General features: G+C 35.6%; 1 protein-coding gene across 1 annotated transcript in view; it reads left to right on the top strand.

Moving 5' to 3' along the window:
- The window catches only part of LOC131148081 (uncharacterized), a 54,159-nt gene that overhangs the window by 6,581 nt on the left and 25,564 nt on the right, over positions 1–22,014 (top strand). The window lies entirely within an intron of this gene.

Below are 22,014 nucleotides of genomic sequence, written 5' to 3'. Positions count from 1 at the left end.
TCTATTTGCGAGCCTGATCCGTTCGCCTAACTAGATCACCTAAAAAATATTAAATCACTGGAATGAGACAACACTCAGTAAAAGGAAGTATGCTATTACTAGTGTGTGGCAACTGAGTTTACAAACATATTATACTAACAAATAACTGAAACTAAATTTAGCTGGGAAAACATCTCATAGTACATCGTACACTCACATAGTTTAAAATACAACTGACATCTCTGACTGAATACTATTTATTCATAATTCTAGTATTATAGAATATCTGTCATTGTTTTGAAAATCTATATACATAAAAATAGCTGTGATAATACCCTAAAAAACTGTACATCATGATTTAACCCCTCATGACAAGGTTGTACGGCTCGTAGGCGAGACTTAACACTGGTTGGCCTATCAGGATAAGTCAAACTACACTCTACCACTCCTTATCCCGGCCTTGTTACAAATTATGTGGCACGATAGTTGGTAAACTGCACTCCACCAATCCTCAACCCAGTCCTGACACAAACTCTGTGGCACGGTAACTAGTAAACTGATCTGAAATAGCAACGATACCGTGCTTTGAAAACTAATCTAATTCATCAAGGTCTAATATTGTATATATGTATCATCTTGCCATTTCATCATGATTTCAAAATAAACATAATACCGTAAACTGATATGAAAATACTGTAATAACTGAACTGAAATATTTATAATAATTGGCTTGCAATATCTGAACTGTATAAACTGTAATATGATAGTGTTATTGCTTTAAAGTTCTAGATATCATGGTAATCTGTTAATATTGTAAATCATGATAGTCTGCAAACTGTACAATGACATTTTCTGCTAATATACTGTAAAACATGATATCTGAAAGCTGTATAAATTATGTACAGATCTGTTACGAGCTCATGCCACATAACTAATTAAATAAATTCTCAAGCTATAAAATCTGTATTTTCTGATATACTAATAATTTGTGTACTGAATAATAATCTGATAGAACATATAATCTATTGACAACCATACTAAAATTCCTAGCATAGCATATTTCCCTTACCTAACTGGCTGGGAGGCTCGCCTCCAACTCTATTTTCTTGCTTACGGTGCACTATCCTCAAAAACTTGAAATAATACATTTATATAAATTTCTCAATAAATCACTGAATTCTCGAAAAGATCATCTCACTCATATTTCCTGAATCTGCATAGTCACAATTTTTTAAACTTTAATATGCTTGACTTGTGGAAAAATATCTGTTGGGGTCCTCAACCCAGGCCTGCAGGGTCCCAAAAACCCCCTAAACCTGAAAATATAACACCCTAATTTTATTCCACAAAACACAAGTATATACCCTCACAACACAAAATTCGAGCTCAAATAAAACTGGTAATACTGGAAATACCTAAAAATCCATTTACCCTGATTTTGGGATGATTCCTAAGCTTCCCAAATCAAATTTCTGCTCCATCTAGGTTGTAGAGATTCTCCCTAGGATCACAGTGGTGGCTTCTAATCATCAAAGTGGGGAGAGACGGAGCTGGATTTGTAGAGAGAAGCGAGTTAGAGAGAAATAAAATTGATAAAATGAAATTTTTTCGCTGAAAATTGGTTTTGGGGCTATATATAGAGTGATGTCCATGTGCCTCGTCGACGAGTCACATCACCTCGTCAACAAGACCAAGAAGGGAGTTCGTCAACAAACAACTAACCCTCGTCGATGAGTTTCAAGCCTCAAAATAACCCCTTGGTAAACTCTCATCAACAAGATACGAGTCCCCGTCGACGTTACCAAGAAGCCACTCATCGATGAGCTCTCTGCATTCGTCGACGAGACCTTGCTGAACCCCCTTCAAAAGTTTCTCTTCTCTCTATTTTCTTAATTATTTTATTCCTATAATTATCCGGGTTACTACACCAAGGGATGTGCAGTTGCCCCCGGCACATTTTGCTGCACTACCCATTAGAGAGCAATCCCCGAATGTTACCCTAGGGTTTATAGAGGACATTCCTGCTTAACAGGTGTTGTTCCATATGATTAGGCCAACCATGCCACTAGATGTTGTCGTGGGGCCTCCGGCAGACACGCCTAACTAGCTGGTGTCGTTCTATATCCTCAGGCCACGCAAACCACCACCCTCCCCTCTTACCCCTAACTTGCGTTGTATTCTAAAGAAAATGGCATGGGACCGAGATGCCACTAGAGCAGTAGCCACCTCGCCTTGCTCGGCCAGTTCTGATTCTGATTTTGACTTTGCTTAAGATAGACTAGATGATTGGGATCTTTTGATGCGCTTTCTCATTTGCTTATGTACTGTGCTCATGCACCCTTTGCTTTTATTTTATTTTATTTTCTTTTATTTTTTTTCCTTTATTCTATTTTACCATACTTTTGAATGGTTGTACGTGTGCTTCGATGTTTCTATCTGTATTTTATTGCCTTTGAAATTAATGAAACTACATAGTGCTTTTGGTTTCTACTTATATTTTGTGCTTCACTATATCATTATGTTTTTCTGACTATTTCTAGATTTTATGTGGATGTTACTTACACAGATAAGGTAGAAAAATAAGTGTTTACTTTTTTTCTCCTTCTTGTGGCGTGTTTTCCTTTTTTTGAATGAGGGAAAACGGAAATTGTGTTCTCAAGTATTTGATTTTTATTTGTCTCTAGGAGAAGGAGTCCTAGGATATGAGCACTCAAGAGAAGATTGAAGCTGCTAGTAGAAAGAAAGAAGAAGGAAATGCATTGTTCAAGACTGGTAAATATCCTAAAGCTTCAAAGAGATATGAAAAGGTACATTTGCCCAACTGACTCCATCCTTAGTGAGCTAGCCTGAATTTAACTATCTTAGGGATTCAAATGAATTGTATTTTTATTATTTTCATGATTTGTAGGTTTGGAAAATGTTTTATTTATAGATGGCATGTTGCTGAAATGTCATTAGAAATCTCATACATGATTACAGTCATTAAAATATTTGCTAAAATGATTACAATGTCCTGTATATTTTGAAAGGATGAGTGAATAAATGAATAATTTAATTTTATCCATTTAGTGACACTATAAATTAGTTTAATTTTGGGTGAAAGCCATATGAGAATTTTTCTTTTGAAAAAAAAAAAAATGTGAATGGAATCTGGTGCAGAAGACCACTATTAGGAATTAGTAACTAAGCCCACATCTTTTATGCAAAAAGCATTGCTATCATGTAGCTCTAGAGTACTCCCACTGCACCTAGTGATTAATTTAAAATAAAGAGTCTTTTTTGATGGCTAACTTAAAGTAAAAATAAAGAAGGGTGGTTGGGGAGGCTTTGTGTGAGCCCATAAAAGTGAATTATATTGGAATTGAGTGACTGACTTTTTTATTCTACTTATTAGTACAAGGCTACCCATTTTGCATCCTAAGAGTGGTTGGTTGTGCTTTATCTTGCCTACTTTCCCTTTATGTTGTTGAAATTAAGGATAAATCCGATCTTTTAGGTATTGGCATTAAAAAGATTATTCCTGCATAGGGTGTTGGACTATGAAGATGAATTCTTTGCATTGCTGATGCTGGTTCTTGAAACTCATAGCTTACGAACTATAGGTTTTCATCTTTCAAACCGTTGATAGTTATTACTTCATTAAAAAATTCTTAACCCCACCACCCCTAGCGGTAATTTAAAAAATCAGGAACTTTGTTTGCTACTACTAGAATACATGCTTGTGTTGAACGCCAACTGCATGGCTGATGCAGTATATTGTGAATTGCATGCTAGTAGTGGATTTAGGTTGTTGCATGCTTGAAATGATTTATTTGCTGAAAACAACCAGGTTTCAGGTACATGTTTTATGGGAAAATGTCCAATTTACAGACAGTGGCTCCTCCTCGCAACAATAAGGTGTTTCTTCTTATTCATTGTCATGTTAGGATCTTAATTCAACTGATCTCACAAAATTCTTTGTGCTTTGTTTTAGAAACTAGTGGAGCCAATAAAGATTGAATGTTGGGGTGTTGTGAATTTCTTAGCTTGATGTGATATTTGTGGTCTTGTGAGAGATCTAATCAAATTTGGATAAATGAAAGGAATCGTAAGTTTTATATTTATGTTTTCTGCAATATAAGAGACGATGGTATTATGTTATTGAACTACTGGAATACATGCTTCTGTTGAACGCCAACTACATAACTGATACAGTATATTGTAAATTGCATGCTGGTAGTGGATTTACGTCGTTGCATGCTTGAAATGATTTATTTGTTGAAAACAACCAGGTTTTAGGTACAGGTTTTATGGGAAAATGTCCAATTGACAGACGGTGGCTCCTCCTCGCAACAGTAAGGTGTTTCTTCTTGTACATTGTCATGTTAGGATCTTAGTTCAACTGATCTCACAAAATTCTTTGGGCTTTGTTTTAGAAACTAGTGGAGCCAGTAAAGATTGAACATTGGAGTGTTGTAAATTTCTCAGCTTAATGTGATATCTGTGGTCTTGTGAGAGATCTAATCAAATGTGGAGAAATGAAAGGAATTGTAAGTTTTATTATTATTATTATTATTATTATTATTATTATTATTATTATTATTATTATTATTATTATTATGTTTTCTGCAATATAAGAGACGATGATATTATGTTATTGAACTACTGGAATACATGCTTGTGTCGAATGCCAACTGCATAGTTGATGCAGTATATTGTGAATTGCATGCTGGTAGTGGATTTAGGTCGTTGCATGCTTGAAATGATTTATTTGTTGAAAAAAACTAGGTTTCAGGTACAGGTTTTATAGGAAAATGTCTAATTTACAGACAGTGGTTCCTCCTCGCAACAATAAGGTGCTTCTTCTTGCACATTGTCATGTTAGGATCTTAGTTCAACTGATCTCACAAAAATTTTTGTGCTTTGTTTTAAAAACTAGTTGAGCCAGTAAAGATTGAACGTTGGGGTGTTGTGAATTTCTCAGCTTGATATGATATTCGTGGTCTTGTAAGAGATCTAATCAAATGTGGAGAAATGAAAGGAATTGTAAGTTTTATTATTATGTTTTTTGCAATATTAGAGATGCTGATATTATGTTATTGAACTACTGGAATACATGCTTATGTTGAACGCCAACTGCATGGCTGATGCAGTATATTGTGAATTGCTTACTGGTAGTGGATTTAGGTTGTTGCATGCTTGAAATGATTTATTTGCTTAAAACAAACAGATTTCAGGTACAAGTTTTATGGGACAATGTCCAATTTATAGACGGCATGCTGCCGATATTTCATTATTTAATGCTTATTATATGAAGTTCTGGTGCACTCATAAAATTTATTACTGGTTGGATTATTGTGTACTGTTTATTGTGAACACCCAGGTTTGGAGCATATCTCTATAGACAATGTCCTATTTACAGACGAAATGTTGCCAAAATTTTTCTAAACTGATAAAACTTAGCTATTTAAAATTGTATCATTTTTTTTTAACTATATCTGAATGTCCGATTATTTTACTATCAAATCATTGATACTTATAATACGTATACATATATGTTCAAAATTGTATACTAATATTTTTTATAATTCTTAATTAGTAGGGTTTGCAGCTGTCACAACATCCACATGATGTCATGCACCACAGATGCAGCTTTTGATTATTTTTTCTAAATATTTTTTTTATCTGAATAGATAGAATTTCTTTATTTGAGTTTGAATAATGTATTCGTATTTGAATTTGAGTTTGAATTTTGAATTTTTTTTGTTATCTGAACATATGAAATTTTTGAATTGAATTTCAATAATGTATTTGTATTTGAATTTCGAATTTGAATTAGAATTTTCAATAATTTATGAATTCTTTTGTAATTATGGTTTAATGTTATGTATGCAAAAATGTAATTGCAGATTTTTACAAGAATCAATGATTAAAAAAATAATAATAAGTTTAAATTATTAGTGACGGTTTCAAAACCGTGACTAATAAATGTCATTTTTAAGTACTAGTGATGAATTTCAAAACCGTCACTACTATCAAGGTAATAGTTACGAATTTTAAAATGGTCACTAATAATAGAATAATAGTGACGAATTTCAAAATCGTCACTAATATTGAACTAGTAGTGACGAAGTCCAAACCGTCCCTAATAGCATATTAGTAGTGACGAATTCTATATTCGTCACTATTACTCTGGTATTAGTGACGTTTTGAAATTCATCACTACTAGTCTACTATTAGTGACAATTTTGAGCGGAGTCAACGAAGAATTTATAGTGATGGTATAAGTGTTTTAGTGACGGTTATAATCCATCATTAATACTCTATTAGTAGTGAAAAAATTAAAAATTCATCACTAATAATTATTTGTAACGGCAGTTATGACAACTATTTCAAAACCGTCACTAATACTTGGAAAATCGTCACTAATAGTATTAGTGATGGTTTTGTGATTATTAGTGACGGTTTTGATCCTTTACTAATAACCTTATTTTTTGTAGTGATGGACTATTGTTGATAGAGAGCATAGTACCGTTGTTAGTGAGGTAATAGTGCAACCACATGGTCTCGTGAAGAGTGTGGTGAGACAGTTGAATGGGCCTGTGAAGGGTTGTGATGCCCTCCTAGGGTCCGAACCAGGATTTGGTAGGTCATTCATACTATAGGAACGTTCCCCCTTGATCTAACCGAGGTCAGGTTCAGCTTTCGGACCGCACAATCCAGTCATGGGGGGAAGCATGACAATGAGATAGGAATATCCTCAGGACAGCCATGAGTTACAGACACGTAGTGGACTCTATACTGGCAAAAAATCATGAGCTGGATTGTAATTACTCATTACAAAGATGATAATGAGCAGCCATGGGTTACAGACACGTTATAAAATATACTGGAGGATACCCATGGGCTAGAATGTGAAAATGAAAATGAGAAAGAAAAGCTTATAAAAGCTATTGAAATATGAATATGTGAAAGAAAAGTTTATGAAAGAAAATGTGAATATGATTTTGAGAAATAAGAAAGTACGTATATGATTATGAAAATGATAAGAAAGCTTTTGAAAAATATGTTTTACACACATATATGATTATGAGTACATATCTATATATTTTCTCCCAACTATTATATTTATTAAAATGGAATGTGATATGATGTAATTGAAATCATACTGTCACACACTATGAATAATTTATTCTATCTTACTGAGAGGTGTCTCACCCAAATATTTTAATATTTCATGGAATTGTAACAAACTAGGAGATAGAGTTCCAAGATAGAGGGGAGCTAGTACCCTGATAGACAAGGTAAGTGTTTTATATTGGGGATGTGTTTGTGTAATCCCCTTAAGTATGTTATGGATTTTTGGGATGTGTATGGATGTATAGAATTCTGGTTATTTGTATTTGGGATGGTATGTAAATATGGACTTCTGTTGTTAGGTATGTTCTTATATGATGGACTGATCACTTGGTATCCCACTTCAAGTCAGGTCTTGATGATATATGATATCAGGGTTTTGATACGACAAATGATGATAATTATTATTGTTTATTTAAATTTTTTTAAAAAAATATGGTGAAAAAATAGTGTTGTAATAGTTTGGTATCAGAGCCTAGGTTGTTAGGTTCTACATAATTTAGTAAACAACGAAATACAATATCAGAGTACATGAATGGATTTTGATGAGAGTAGAAGATGGGTAGACTAGGGCTATAAGTCAGTCATTGTGGAGGATAAGATTGAAATTTAGGGTTCTATTTTGTGACCTGGAGGAAGGAGTTTTGTGGTTGTTTCTGTGATTTTCCTGGGGTGACAAATTTAGGAAAGCCATAGTACACTATCGTTGGTTCTTGTTTCTAAATGGTAGAACTGAATCTTAAATTGGGATTGAGGATGTTAAATTGTTATAGAAGAATATTTTATGGATCCTAGTTTGTCAAGTGTACTAGTGGTATTATGAGGATAGAATTTTAAGACTGTTTTGTATCATTTTCAGGATGGAGCCTAGAAGTAGCAGTGCACATGCTGGAGGTGATGATGCATGGCCTTCCAATATAGGTGGCAGAGACCCTAATGCAGTGTTACGTAGCGTCACCTAGCAAGTGATGGTAAAGATGGCTAGGAGTTCAGGGGAGCGGAGCTGCACGATTAAGTAATTCACGTGTATGAAGCCCCTGTCGTTTTCTAAAGGGGTTGACCCAGTAGTAGCTGAAAATTGGGTCCAGAATATTGAGAACATGTTGGCAGTGCTTGCTTGTACTGAAGAATAGAAAGAGTCCTTTGCTGCATTCAAGTTAACTAGAGAGGCAAAATGCCGGTGGAGATCAGCAAAACTGTTAGAGGAGTAGAGTCCTGAGCCTGTAGCGGTGACCCGGAGCCGCTTTAGGGAGTTATTTTTTAAGTGATACTTCCTTGCTACCATCAGAAAGGTGGGGGCATATGATGGTACAATAGTATGCAGGAAGATTTTTTGAGCTATCTCGGTTTGCCTCATACTTAGTGCCAAACGAGGAGAAGAAGGCAAGGAAGTTTGAGGAGGGCTTGAACCTAGGATCATATGAGTAGGTTGTAGGTTTCCAGGCCCAGACTTTTTCAGAGATAGTATATAGAGCTACAATGATTGAGAATAGCCAACAAAGGGGCGTTGCGGCATAGAGTCAAGGAAAGAGATCCACGTCTCTAGATTTTAAGACAGGATCCAGCCAGGTGCCTTGGAGGAGACAAGATAGCAGAGGTGGTCGGAAACAAGGGATGGGAGATCAAGCAACATAGGGTAGACTGATGCCTCCTCTCCGTCCCAGATGCTCTAGGAGTCACCCAGAAGAGTGCCGAGTTAGAGAGATGGTTTGTTACCAATTCTATCAGCCTGGCCATATGGCGAGAGATTGTCGAGCACCACCAGTTATTATGCCTACTCCTAAACCATATCGAGGAGGCCACTAGGCACCCCAAGGTGGTTAATCTAGGAATATCGTCCTAGCACAAGTCAATGCACTGACACCGATAGTAAGGGATTTTCCTGATGTATTTTTCAAGGATTTTTCGAGACTACCTCATGATTGTGAGGCAGAGTTTACAATTGATCTAATTCCAGGGACAGCGTCGATTTCAAAAGCATCGTACAGAATGGCATCGGTGGAGTTGAAAGAATTGAAGGAACAGTTGCAGGAACTGTTAGACAAGGGGTTTATTCGGCCCAGCATGTCACACTGGGGAGCGCCAGTGATGTTTGTGACGAAGAAAGATAGGTCGATGAGAATATGCATCGATTACAGAGAAATTAATAAATTGACTGTCAACTTCCCCGCATTGATGACTTGTTTGACCAACTACAGGGGACCCATACTTTCTCAAAGATAGATCTACGGTATAGGTACCATTAGGTGAAGGTCAGGGCGAAAGATGTTCCGAAGACAGCATTCAGGACTTAGTATGGCCATTATGAATTTCTAGTTATGCTGTTTGGGTTGAAAAATGCTCCTGCAGTGTTTATGGATCTGACAAATAGGGTCTTCCACTAGTATTTGGACCAATTTGTGGTGGTATTCATTGACGACATACGGGTGTAGTTAAAGAGCCTATAGGAGCATGAGGAACATCTAAGGATAGTGCTTCAGGTGCTGAGAGAAAGAAAGTATGCAAGATTCAAGAAGTGCGAGTTCTGACAGAAGCAAGTTACCTTCCTTGGACATGTGGTATCCAGTGGTGGTATTTTGGTGGATTCGAGCAAAATCGAGGTGGTGGTGGAATGGGTACGAGCAAAGAATGTGCAGGAAATTAGAAGCTTCTTGGGTTTGGCTGGGTACTACCGTAGAATTGTTTAAATTGTCGGGTCCTTTGAGGAGATTGACTAGGAAATGTGTGAAATTCGAGTGGACCGACGAATGTGAACAAAACTTTCAAGAGTTAAAGCAGCGACTCATCACTACATTGGTGTTAACGATTCCTTCAAGAGAATAGGGTTTTGTAATTTACAATGATGCGTCACATAAAGGACTTGGATGTATGCTGATGTAGCAGGGGAGAGTGGTAGCATATACCTCCCGATAGCTGAAAGAATATGAGAAGAATTACCCTACCCATGATCTGGAGTTAGCAGTGATAGTTTATGCGTTGAAATTTTGGAGACACTATCTATATGGGGTTAGGTGTGAGATTTTCACTGATCATAAGAGTTTGAAATACTTCTTCACACAGAAAGAATTAAACATGAGGCAAAAGAGATGGCTGAAGCTAATAAAAGATTACGACTGCACCATCAGTTACCACCCGGGAAAGGCTAATGTGGTAGCTGATGCTCTGAGCCGAAAATCAATGGGAGCAGCAGTGTTAGTAGGGATGATTCAGCATCCGATTCACATGGATTTGGAAAGACTTGGGGTGGAACTTGTAGAGGGCAATCACCGAGCATTGCCAATCTAGTACTGCAGCCGACCCTATAGGAAAGAATTAAATTTGCTCAGCTAAAAGACATGGAATTAATGAAGATTATGGATAAAGTATAGGATGATCAAGAGGCAAATTTCAGTATCTCAGATGATGGAGTCTTGAGGTTCCGTACTAAGCTGTGCGTACCTATTGACCCTGAGATTAAGAAAGTTATTTTGGAGGAAGTGCATCGATCCCTGTATACTATACACCTTGGTAGCACTAAAATGTATAAGGATCTTCAGGAGTCTTTTTGGTGGAGCAATATGAAAAGAGAGATCGCTGATTTTGTAAAGTAGTGTTTGACATGCCAACAAGTGAAAACTGAGTATTAAAGACCGGCGGGATTATTGCAGCCACTCCACATCTTTGAGTGGAAGTGGGAACATATAGCGATGGATTTTGTCATAAGATTACCACTGGCACGACATAGGCAAGATGCCATTTGGGTCGTCGTAGATTGATTGACAAAGACTGCCCATTTCCTACCTATCAGAATTAACTACCCCATGAGCAGACTAGCAGATTTGTATACTCAGGAGATAGTTAGATTGCATGGCATACCAGTGTCTATAGTATCGGATTGAGAGCCACGATTTACATCTCAGTTTTGGAGGAGTTTGCAGAAGGCCATGGGTTCTCGATTGATGTTCAGCATATCATTTCATCCTCAGATAGATGGGCAGATGGAGAGGACGATACAGATAGTGGAGGATATCCTACGAGCTTGTGTGCTGGACTTTGGGGGTAGTTGGATATAATTTATGCCACTAATCGAGTTTTCTTATAATAACAACTATCAAACCAGCATTAGGATGACACCATATGAGGTGTTATATGGCAGGAGGTGTCGATCCCTATTGTACTGGGATGAGATTGGGGAAAGATAGATTTTGGGGCCATAGCTGATACAACAGACTCATGTAAAGTCAGACTCATCAGAGACAGGATTAGAACAGCACAGAGTCGGCAAAAGAGTTATACAGATACTCGTCAACGAGAGTTGGGGTTTGACGCAAGAGATCATGTATTTCTAAAAGTGCCACCAACGAAAGGAGTTATGAGATTTGGGAGGAAGGGTAAATTAAGCCCTAGGTATATTGGACCATTCGAGATTCTTGAAAGAGTGGGTCCAGTTGCCTATAGGTTGGCATTGCCACCGATTTTTTCTAAAATCCACAATGTATTTCATGGTTCCATATTGAGGAAATACGTCCCAGATCCCTCCCATGCGATCAGTGATGAGGCACTGAAGCTTGATGATGCCTTATCTTATAAAGAGGTGTCAGTGCAGATTTTAGACTAGAAGGAACAAGAACTACGTACAAAGAGGATTCTGCTAGTAAAAGTGTTATGACGCAATCATGTAGTAGAGGAAGTTTCGTGGGAATTAGAGAAACAGATGCGCTGAAAATATCCACATTTATTTAATGGAGTTTAGAACTGAGCCAGTCAGAATAAAAGTGAATGACAATATATGTAATTTGATTTGTATAGTGTAAGATAGATAGTGTTTTTGGTTTGGGTTATGAATGGTTTTGGGGGAGTTTTCTTTTGATGTACATGATTGTAATCTCCCAAAACCCTTTTTCTATAACCACGGTATTCCTCCGCCATAAATGAGGGCAATTAATAAAATTGGGGTCTTTTCTTTAAGGAAGAAAGGTGATGAATAGCAATTTTGATGAAGAAATTTTTATAAGGAGGGGAGAATGTAGAGACTCAAAAAATTTAATTTACGAAAATAATAAAGGAAAAGAGAAAGGGAAATAAAATAAGAAGAAGGAAGAAAATTTAGAAGGGGTAAGCAACAGAGACTCGTCGATGAGAGCCCTGCGCTCGTTGACAAGGTAATACCGAGAGTTAGGAATTTTAGAGAATTTAAGACTCGTCGACGAACGAATTCTCTCGTCGACGAGCATTCTTCATTGGCTTGTCGACAAAACACTTATACTTGTCGACGAGCTCATACCTATAAATAGACCGCGGGTCATTTCTTTTAGCATAATATTTCTCTTCTCTCACTCTCTCTCTCTCTCTCTCTCTCTCTCTCTCTTTACCATACGACCCTAAATCTCTCTCTCTCTCTCTCTCTCTTCGATTCTCACTCCGTATAAACTCGTTTTTACGATTAGAAGCTACCATGAGATTCGTGGGGAGATTCTCTACAACTTAGTCGGAGCGGATCATTGATTTGGGTTTCTTGGGCACCATCCCAAAAATCAGGGTAAGTAAGGTATTTTAGGGTTTAATTGTTAATTTGAAGTATATGGAACTTAGGAAATGTTAAATGAGAAATATTCTAGGAGGCGAGTTGATTAGTTTGGGAAAAATGTGAATTTCAGGGTTTTGAGCTTTGAACGTCGTGGGGCGTGGATTTAGGGTTGTTGGCAGGCCTCCCAGTAAGTCAAATAAGGGGAATAAATTATAACAGCTATTTTAGAAAATAAATTGTGTGAAAATGAAATATGATATTTTGTCAGTGGCTATTGTGTTACAAATATTAGATGAAAATTGTGTGGCATAAGAAATATGATATAACAGGTTTATACTAGGAATGTAGTTGAAATTGGGATATATGATTTGCACTTAGGAAAATGAGATTATGAAATATATATATATATATACTAAAATGTTTTATACAAAAATGAAGTTATGGAAAATCTAATTATGTTTTATATACATAATTGTGATGGTATGAGATTTTATATGGAAGTGATGAAAAGTGGCATATAGAATGGAGTTATAGAAAAACGAAGAAATGTGATATGTATACATGTATGTATGTATGTCTGTATGTATATATGCAATTTACTGGGAAATAATGAAATGTGGTATATTGATATGTTTTATAGAGAAATGTTGAAATACGTGAGATGAGATATACACTATTATGAGAATGGCATGTGTACAAAAAATGATGAGAATACTACTGATGTGATGAGATGAATGTGAATACTAAATTGTGAATACTGAAATATGAATACTGAATTGAGAATATTGAAATGTGAATAAGGAAATGTGGAAATGAGCACCCTGATGGACTATTGTTGATAGAGAGCACGATACTGTTGCTAGTGAGGTGATAGTGCAACCACACGGTCTCATAGAGAGTGTGGCGAGATAGTAGAATGGGCCTATGAAGGGTTGTGATGCCCTCCTGGGGTTCGGACCAGCATTGGGTAGGCCATTCATACTACAGATACGTTCCCCATTGATCTAACCGGGTAGGCCAGCCATAGTTAGGTCCAGCCTTCGGACCGCACAACCTAGTCATGGGGGGAAGCATGACGATGAGATGGGAATATCCTCAGGGCAGCCATGACTTACAGACACGTAGTGGACTCTATATTGGAAGGAACTCATAACCTGGATTGTGATTACTCATTACAGACACAATAATGAACAGCCATGGGTTACAGACACGTTGTGAAATATACTAAAGGATACCCATGGGCTAGAATGTGAAAATTAAAATGAGAAAGAAAAGCTTATGAAAGCTATTGAAATATGAATATAAGAAAGAAAAGTTTATGAAAGAAAATGTGAATATGATTTTGAGAAATAAGAAAGTATGTATATCATTATGAAAATGATAAGAGAGCTTTTGAAAAATATGTTTTACACACATATATGATTATAAGTACATATCTATATATTTTCTCCCAGTTGTTATATTTATTAAAATGGAATATGATATGATGTAATTGAACTCATACTGCCACACACTGTGAATAATTTATTCCATCTTACTGAGAGGTGTCTCGCCCAAATATTTTAATATTTCAGGGAACCATAACAGACCAAGGGATAGAGCTCCGAGATAGAGGGGAGCTGGTACCCTGATAGAAAGGGTAAGCGTTTTATGCTAGGGATGTGTTGTGTAATCCCCTGAAGTATGTTATGGATTTTTGGGATGTGTATAGATGTATAGAACTCTAATTATTTGTATTCAGGATGGTATGTAAATATGGAATTCCGCTGTTAGGTATGTTCTTATATGATGGACTGATCACCTGGTATCCCACTTCGGGTCAGGTCTTGATGATATATGATATCAGGGTTTTGATAGGACAAATGATGATGATTATTATTGTTTATTTAATTTTTTTAAAAAAAATATGGTGGGAAAATCGGGTGGTGACACATTGTGATTTATGACTAATGAAAAATGAAAAGGTGTTCTAAATGAAATAAAGAGGGAATTATAGAAAAATTAAAGTAAAGAAATTTGGAGCTATAGAAATTCAGCAGTTTAGTTCTTTAGGAATTAGATGTTGCTAATCATCTTCTTTTTCTCAATTTTGATTGTAAAACATGTCCTTATATAGGCAAAGATTATATTGTCATCCCAAAGGCTAATTTCATAATGAACCATTATGTGGGCATACCAAAAGTTATAACCTATTCTTAAGATTGTCATCCACATGTATAATATACACATTTTACAACACTTTCCCTTGGATGACTATATACTATGAATATGCCTCATTAAAACCTTTGCTAAGGAAACCATGTGGGATAAAACCTTAACAAAGAAAAAAGAGTACAGTATTCATACTTCCCCTAAAAAATACAGTTAATTAAGAAATATCCTTACGTTGTCGCATTCCAATGTTATATACATGCTTTTTGAAAATTGAAGTTGGCAATGCTTTTGTGAATAGATCTGCTAAGTTGTCACTTGAACAAATTTTGAAAATGTCAACATCTCCTTTCTTCAGAAGTTCATGAGTGTAAGAGAACTTTGATGAAATATGTTTAGTTCTATCACCTTTTATGTACCCACCTTTGATTTGTGCAATACATGTTGTATTGTCCTCGTACAATATTTTTGGCTTGTCATTCTCTAGTGATAATCCACTTGCCCCTTTAATGTGTTGGATTATAGTTCTTAACCATACACATTCATGACTGCTTCGTGAACTACCAATATTTCTGAATGGTTTGAAGAGGTAGTAGTGATCGTTTGCTTTATAGATCGCTATGAGATAGTAGTATGATCATATGTAAAAATATTGCCTATTTGTGATCGAGCTTTATGAGGATCAGAAAGATATCCAACATCAGCATATCCTGTCAACACAGACTTTACTCGCTTTGGGTAAAACAAACCCATATCATATGCGCCGCGGAGATAACGAAGAACATGTTTTACTCCGTTCCAATGTCTGATCTAAGTTGTACCACATTCGTCCAGATTGCTTCAGTCCATACAAGGATTTTGTAATTTAACAAAATACATTTGTCGTTGTTTTGGATTATATGCTTCAGGCATTTTAAATTCTTCAAGGATTTTCATATATATATATATATATATATATATATATGTCATTATCCAATAAGCCATACAAGTTGTTACTACGTCCATGAGACGAATGTCAAGTCCTTCAAAAACTGTTAAACTAATTAGAAATCTGAAAGTAATTGCATCCATAACAAGGGAATAGGTCTCATTATAATCTATATTAGGCCTTTGTGAAAAACCTTGTGCTACACGATGCGCCTTGTATCTCAAAATTTCATTCATTTCATTTCTTTTACGTACAAAAACTTATTTATACCCAACAGGTTTGACATTCTCAAGCATTTGAACTACTGGTCCAAATACCTTACATTTGGCTAATGAGTCTAGCTCAACTTGTATTGCTTCTTTCCATTTTGGCCAATCATTTAGATATCGACATTCTTCTATAGTTTGAGGTTCAGACTCATTATCATTAATAATTTCTGAAGCAAATGCAAACACGTTTTCAATAACAACTTCATTTCTTCTCCATATATTTTCAAATTTTAATGAGATCTTATAATTTTCCTGTACCGGAAACACTTCTGGTGTTGCTTCTGTGGAAATATGAGATTGTTGATCTATATTTCTTTTAACCTCTTCTTGAGTGTTAATGACCTCTTTTGGAGTGTCACTTTTATTCATTTCCTTTTTCTTTCGAGGAACAGTATCCTTTGTACCAATTCATCTACCACGCTTTTTGCGCATTTTAGATTCATTAGATGTTATTCCATTGGGTGTTCTTCAGGAACAATCAATCTAGTAGGAATATTTGCAGCCAGAACATGTGATTGAGTGACCCTTTTGGTGTTTGTAAAAAATCTGGCAATTGATTTGCAGCATTCTGCAAATGAATTATTCTTTAAACTTCAAGTTCACATTAATTTGTGCATGTATCAAGATTAGACAAAGTTGGTGTGTTCCAACAAATTTCTTGTGTATTTAATCCTTTAACTTTTCCTTCTCCTAATGACAAGAAAACTAATTCATCAAATTGACAATCTAGAAATCTTGCTCTAAAAAGATCACCTGTTAGTGGTTCAAGATATCTAATGATAGAAGGAGAAGCAAAACCAACATAAATACCAAGCCGACGCTGTGATCCCATCTTACTTTGTTGTGCAGGTGCAATAGTAACATATGTAGCGCTCCGACCCGCCACACGGGCCTCGGAGTGCTAGAAAACATAATATAGAATAAAATACTCTCGAATACCTTTCATAAGAGGATCCGACCCCAAAGAGTTCACGATTGCCCTATCCATAAACAACATACAATAATGCAACAGAAAAATTTAAATCTCCAAAATACCATACCAGAGTTCTAAGTCATTACTATTACATAAATACTTCTAATGTTTCTATTACAATCCAAAAAAGATTTGACCGTAGTCAAGTACTTACATGAGTACTTACAAAAAGACTCCCAAAACACTATGCTCCAGAACCCACTAGAATGCTAGGTCTGGTTTCCTGTAGGACCTGAAACAAGATTTGCATTATTAAGGTGAGACACTTCTCAGTAAGGTGGATCAGAATACATCAGTGTGTTACTACACGAGTTTATTCCAATAGAAAAACAATAGTAAGTTTAACTAAAATGAGTCATGCAGTTAAAACATTCCCATACACTATTAAATCCCTCAGCTCGGTACTCAAAGTTGTAACTCCGCCCATTTTATTTTTAAATCATGTATATGCATATCAAACTCATCCCTGCCTAGGAACACTACATAAACGCCATTTACTTCCACCATGGTACGGGTTGTGCGGTCTGTAGACCCGATCTAGCTCTAGAGGCCCACCAGTCTAATCACTTCAATGTTACAAGTCCACCTTGGTAATATCCCACCCTGGATCAAACACCAGAGCCAGTGAGCAATCGAATTTTCAGATACCCACCCTTACCGATAAGGCGTGGTTGCACTGTATCACCCACTAGCAACGGTATCGTGCTTCCATAGTAACCAGTTCCTCAGGTGGTTCATACATCATATATACTATTTATAATGAAAGCATAGTAACCTGTTTTTATCCCATAAAGCATTTAAGCAATTTCAGTATTTTTCACAAACCCATTCATTCATCAACATTAACAAGCATATACAACCCTCGGTCTTAAATCAGTATCTTGTTTTCCACAATTCCCTAAAAAAAATTTGGAACTCCAGTTCCCATATTTCATACCAAATATTCCACAAGTTCAATTCATTTACATTAACCATCTCATGTCACACTCATTTGATTAAATATGCTATAATATAATAAACGGTTTGTAAAACTACGATTTACATAAAACAGGATTTCAAGCATCTCCAACTTTTAATATAATAAGAATATATATGTTTAAAGAAAAATGGAGACCATACCACAAAACCCTAATTTTCTCAAAATCATAAAATACAGTTTAATCAGTTTAGATTTCAAAATAACTGATGTAAGACAAATCCCCTTACTTGGCTTACAAGAAAGCCCACTGGAAACCCTAACTCCACGCCCTACGGCGTTTGTAGTTCAAAATCCTGAAACCACAATTTTCCACAAATAAATCAACACAAATTCTAGATCAACAATCATTAATCATTTCCTAAGCCTTCTTAGAGTTCACAACAACCGTAAAGCCTTAAAAACCTACTTACCCCGATTTTTGAGTAACGCCTGCAATGCTCAAATCAAAAATCTGCTCTGCTAGACTTATAGAGAATCTCCCTTAAATCTTCGTAGTAACTTCCATTCGTCGAATCTGTCAATGAGCGACGAGAAATCATAGAAAAAAAGAGAGAGAGAGAGAGAGAGAGAGAGAGAGAGAGAGAGAGAGAGAGAGAGAGAGAGAGAGAGAGAGAGAGAGAGAAATTATGTTTCTCAATGAAGAAGCAAATAAAATTTCTATTTATAGAGCCCTTAACCTAGTCAGTTTCGTCGACGAATAGCGCCCTAGTCAACGAGCTACTAAAGGCCGTTTGTCGATGAAAGAAGGACCTCATTGATGAATCCTAAGCCTGATATTTTTCAAACATTTTGGATCTCTTCGTCGTCGATGCTCTAAATTTCGGCAACGAACCACTTTGGGACTTCGTCAACGATAACAAAGACCTCGTCGACGAAACCTATTGAAACCCCTTTTATTTTCCCTTTCCTTCTTTCTCATTTATTTCTTTATTTTTCATATTCAGGTCTCTACAACATATATGATGCAACCAAAAATTCTAAGATGAGATATATTAGGTTGGTGGTTAAACACAAGCTGTGAAGGTGAAAACTTGTGATATGCAGTTAGTATAGTGCATGCATGGGTACAACATGCACTATAGCATGACCCCAAGTAGATGTAGGAAGATTTGATTACATAAGCATAGGTCTAGTAATAAATTGTAAATGCTTAATGAAGGATTCCACTAAACCATTTTGTCTATGAACATGTGCAATAGAATGTTCAACACATATTCCTATTAACATGCAATAGCCATAAAATGCTTTTGAAGAAAATTCACCTGCATTATCTAAACGGACAGTCTGAATGGAATGATTAGGAAAACTTGATCTTAACTTTATTATTTGAGTAAGAAATTTAGCAAAAGCGATATTACGAGTTGAAAGTAGAAAAACATTTGACCATTGAGTGGAAGCATCAATTAAAACCATGAAATATCGACATGGTCCACAAGATGGATGGATTGGGCCACAAATATCTCTTTGTATTCTTTGTAGAAAAGATGGAGACTCTAAAGGTAATTTAGATGGAGAAGGTCTAACAAGTAGTTTTCCTTGAGCACAAGAAATACAAAAATAATCACCAGGTAAAAGAACTTTCTAGTCCTTTAATGGATGTCCATGTGTATTTTCAATGATTCATCACTTCATAGTTGAACCAGGATGGCCAAGATGATCATGCCAAAGTATAAAACTTCTAGGCTCGGAGCACTTCCAGTGCACAAAATTTGATTCAACCATCCTTATTTTTATGAAATATAGGCCAGATGATGAACTTGAAAATTTTTCCAATATGATCTTCTAGTTTGAAACTGTAGAGGTAATTAAAAGACATTCCATATCTCCTTCATTTTTGGTTTCAACATGATATCTATTGCAACGTATATCTTTAAAACTTAGTAGATTTCTTTGAGATCTACTAGAATACAGCACATCATCAATATACAATTTTGTCCCATTTGGAAACATAATATGAACTCTTCTAGAGCCCTCTATTACATTTGTAGAGCCATATATTGTATTAACATTAATTTCAACTAATGTTAATAGAAAGAAATATTTTTTAACACAAAGAATTGTATGAGTCGTGCCACTATCCATCAAACACATGTCATCCTCCATTTTATCAAGTTTATTTTGTATGATCTAGTAAACAAAAAATAAAATTTAAGAATTAAGAAAGATAACAAAATATTACCAAGCATATTTTATGTAAAACTTTAAAAAGTACATAAATTAATTTTTTTCAAAATAACTTAAACATGAAGATAATTTAATAGTAGACATTTCCATCCCCAATCAAATGATCAATTTTTCCACTAGGATCCTCAAAAAAATCAGAAACATCAAATCAACATCCGAAGGAGACTCATACTTAGCATCATCAATAGGTTCAGAAAAATTCACTTTAGCATTTTTCCCTTTTCCTTTTAACGGTGCCTTGTAAAGATCAACTAGGTGTTTAAGAGTATGACATATTCGAGACTAATGACCTTTTGTGTAGAGACCGGAAAAAATAAAAGGAAAATTAAAAAGGAATAAGAGTAGGGTTTGTCGATGAACCCCCTGGTTTCGTCGTTCGTCGACAAACTCTTATATACGGTTCGTTGACGAGCTTCAGTGCCTCGTTAACGAAGAGAAACCGAGAGGGGGACATACGGACCCTTTGGTTCATCGACGAACTTATTATCCTCATCAAGGAACTTCCTTCTTTGACTCGTCGATGAAGCCACGTGGCAGCAGCCTATATATATACGCAAAATCAAATTTTTGGGTAAAAATTCAGTTCTCTCTCTCTCTCTCTCTCTCTCTCTCTCTCTCTCTCTCTCTCTCTCTCTCGCACACACACTAAATTTTTGGTTTCTCTCACTTCTCTCTAAGATTCCGACTCCATTTCTCCCCGATTCGACGATCAAAAGCTACCACAATGATCATGGGGAGATTCTTTACAACTTAACCGAAGCAGAATTTTGATTTAAGAAGTTTGGGAACCATCCCAAAATCAGGGTAAGTAGGTTATTTAAGGGTTATTTGGCTTGTAGGTTTTTCTGAATCCAGATTTGGTTTTAGATGTTATTATACTGGTGGTTGGGATGATTATATTTGGGTATTATGAATTCAGGGTTTTAGGGCTTATACTGCAGGCAGGTTAGAGAACCTAGTGGGTGTTCTCAGGAATCCAAATAAATGATAAATAGTTTATAAATTCTGGAAATGTGAGTATGTAAATTATTATGAAAATTCAATTGATTAACAAGGAAATATGTATGTATATAATTTAGAGATTGTGAAATTATGAACGTCATAGGCGTAAGTTAGAAATCAGTAAACTAATCTAGTTTGTCAGGTAAAGGATATATGCTATGCCAGAAAATTCAGATATTTTGTCAGTAAATTATAGTATTTGTTTATTAAGATACAAGGTATAAATCATACAATTTTACAAATTTTAGAACATGAATTTTATTAAATGTGTGGCATAAGTAGGTATTTATTTAGTACCGAGTTTATATAGTTTTTCAGAATATCATGATTTACAGTATTTTTGCACAGAAATATGCTTTACTAGATTTTACAGAATTATGAATTATAGTGTATATACAGATAGATATTTTACAAACAGATATTTTATAGTATTTACAGAATACCATGATTTCTAGAATTTCAAAACCATAACACTCAGATATTACAATTTATTCTGTTTAGATATTATATATCAGATATTTCAGTTTATTTAGTTCAAATATTACAAATCAGATATTACAGTATTTTCATATCAGATTTACAGTGTTATAGTTATTTTGGAAACATGATGAAATAGTAAGATAATTATATATTAGTATTATATAGTATCAAACCCAAATGAATTATTTCAGTCAGATTCAGTCAGTAGAGCACGGTATCGTTGCTATTTCGGATCAGAGTGCAACCATATATCTCAGATAGTGTGTGAAATTCAGTCAACCATGCCTTGGAGGGATTGCAGGCTCCCTAGTATTCTAGATTGAGGTGGTCGGTTTGACGCTAAGGAGATCAGTTACCGTGCTTGGAGGGATTGCAGGCACCCCAGTATTCTGGGTTGATGAGGTTGGTTTGATGATTGATAGAGTTTCAATTGACTAATCTTTGTGG

This window comes from Malania oleifera, chromosome 2 (assembly GCF_029873635.1).
Source record: "Malania oleifera isolate guangnan ecotype guangnan chromosome 2, ASM2987363v1, whole genome shotgun sequence".
In the NCBI taxonomy this organism is placed as follows: domain Eukaryota; kingdom Viridiplantae; phylum Streptophyta; class Magnoliopsida; order Santalales; family Ximeniaceae; genus Malania; species Malania oleifera.
The sequence above is the reverse complement of the archived record's forward strand: the minus strand, read 5'-3'. Positions and strand labels throughout refer to the sequence as shown.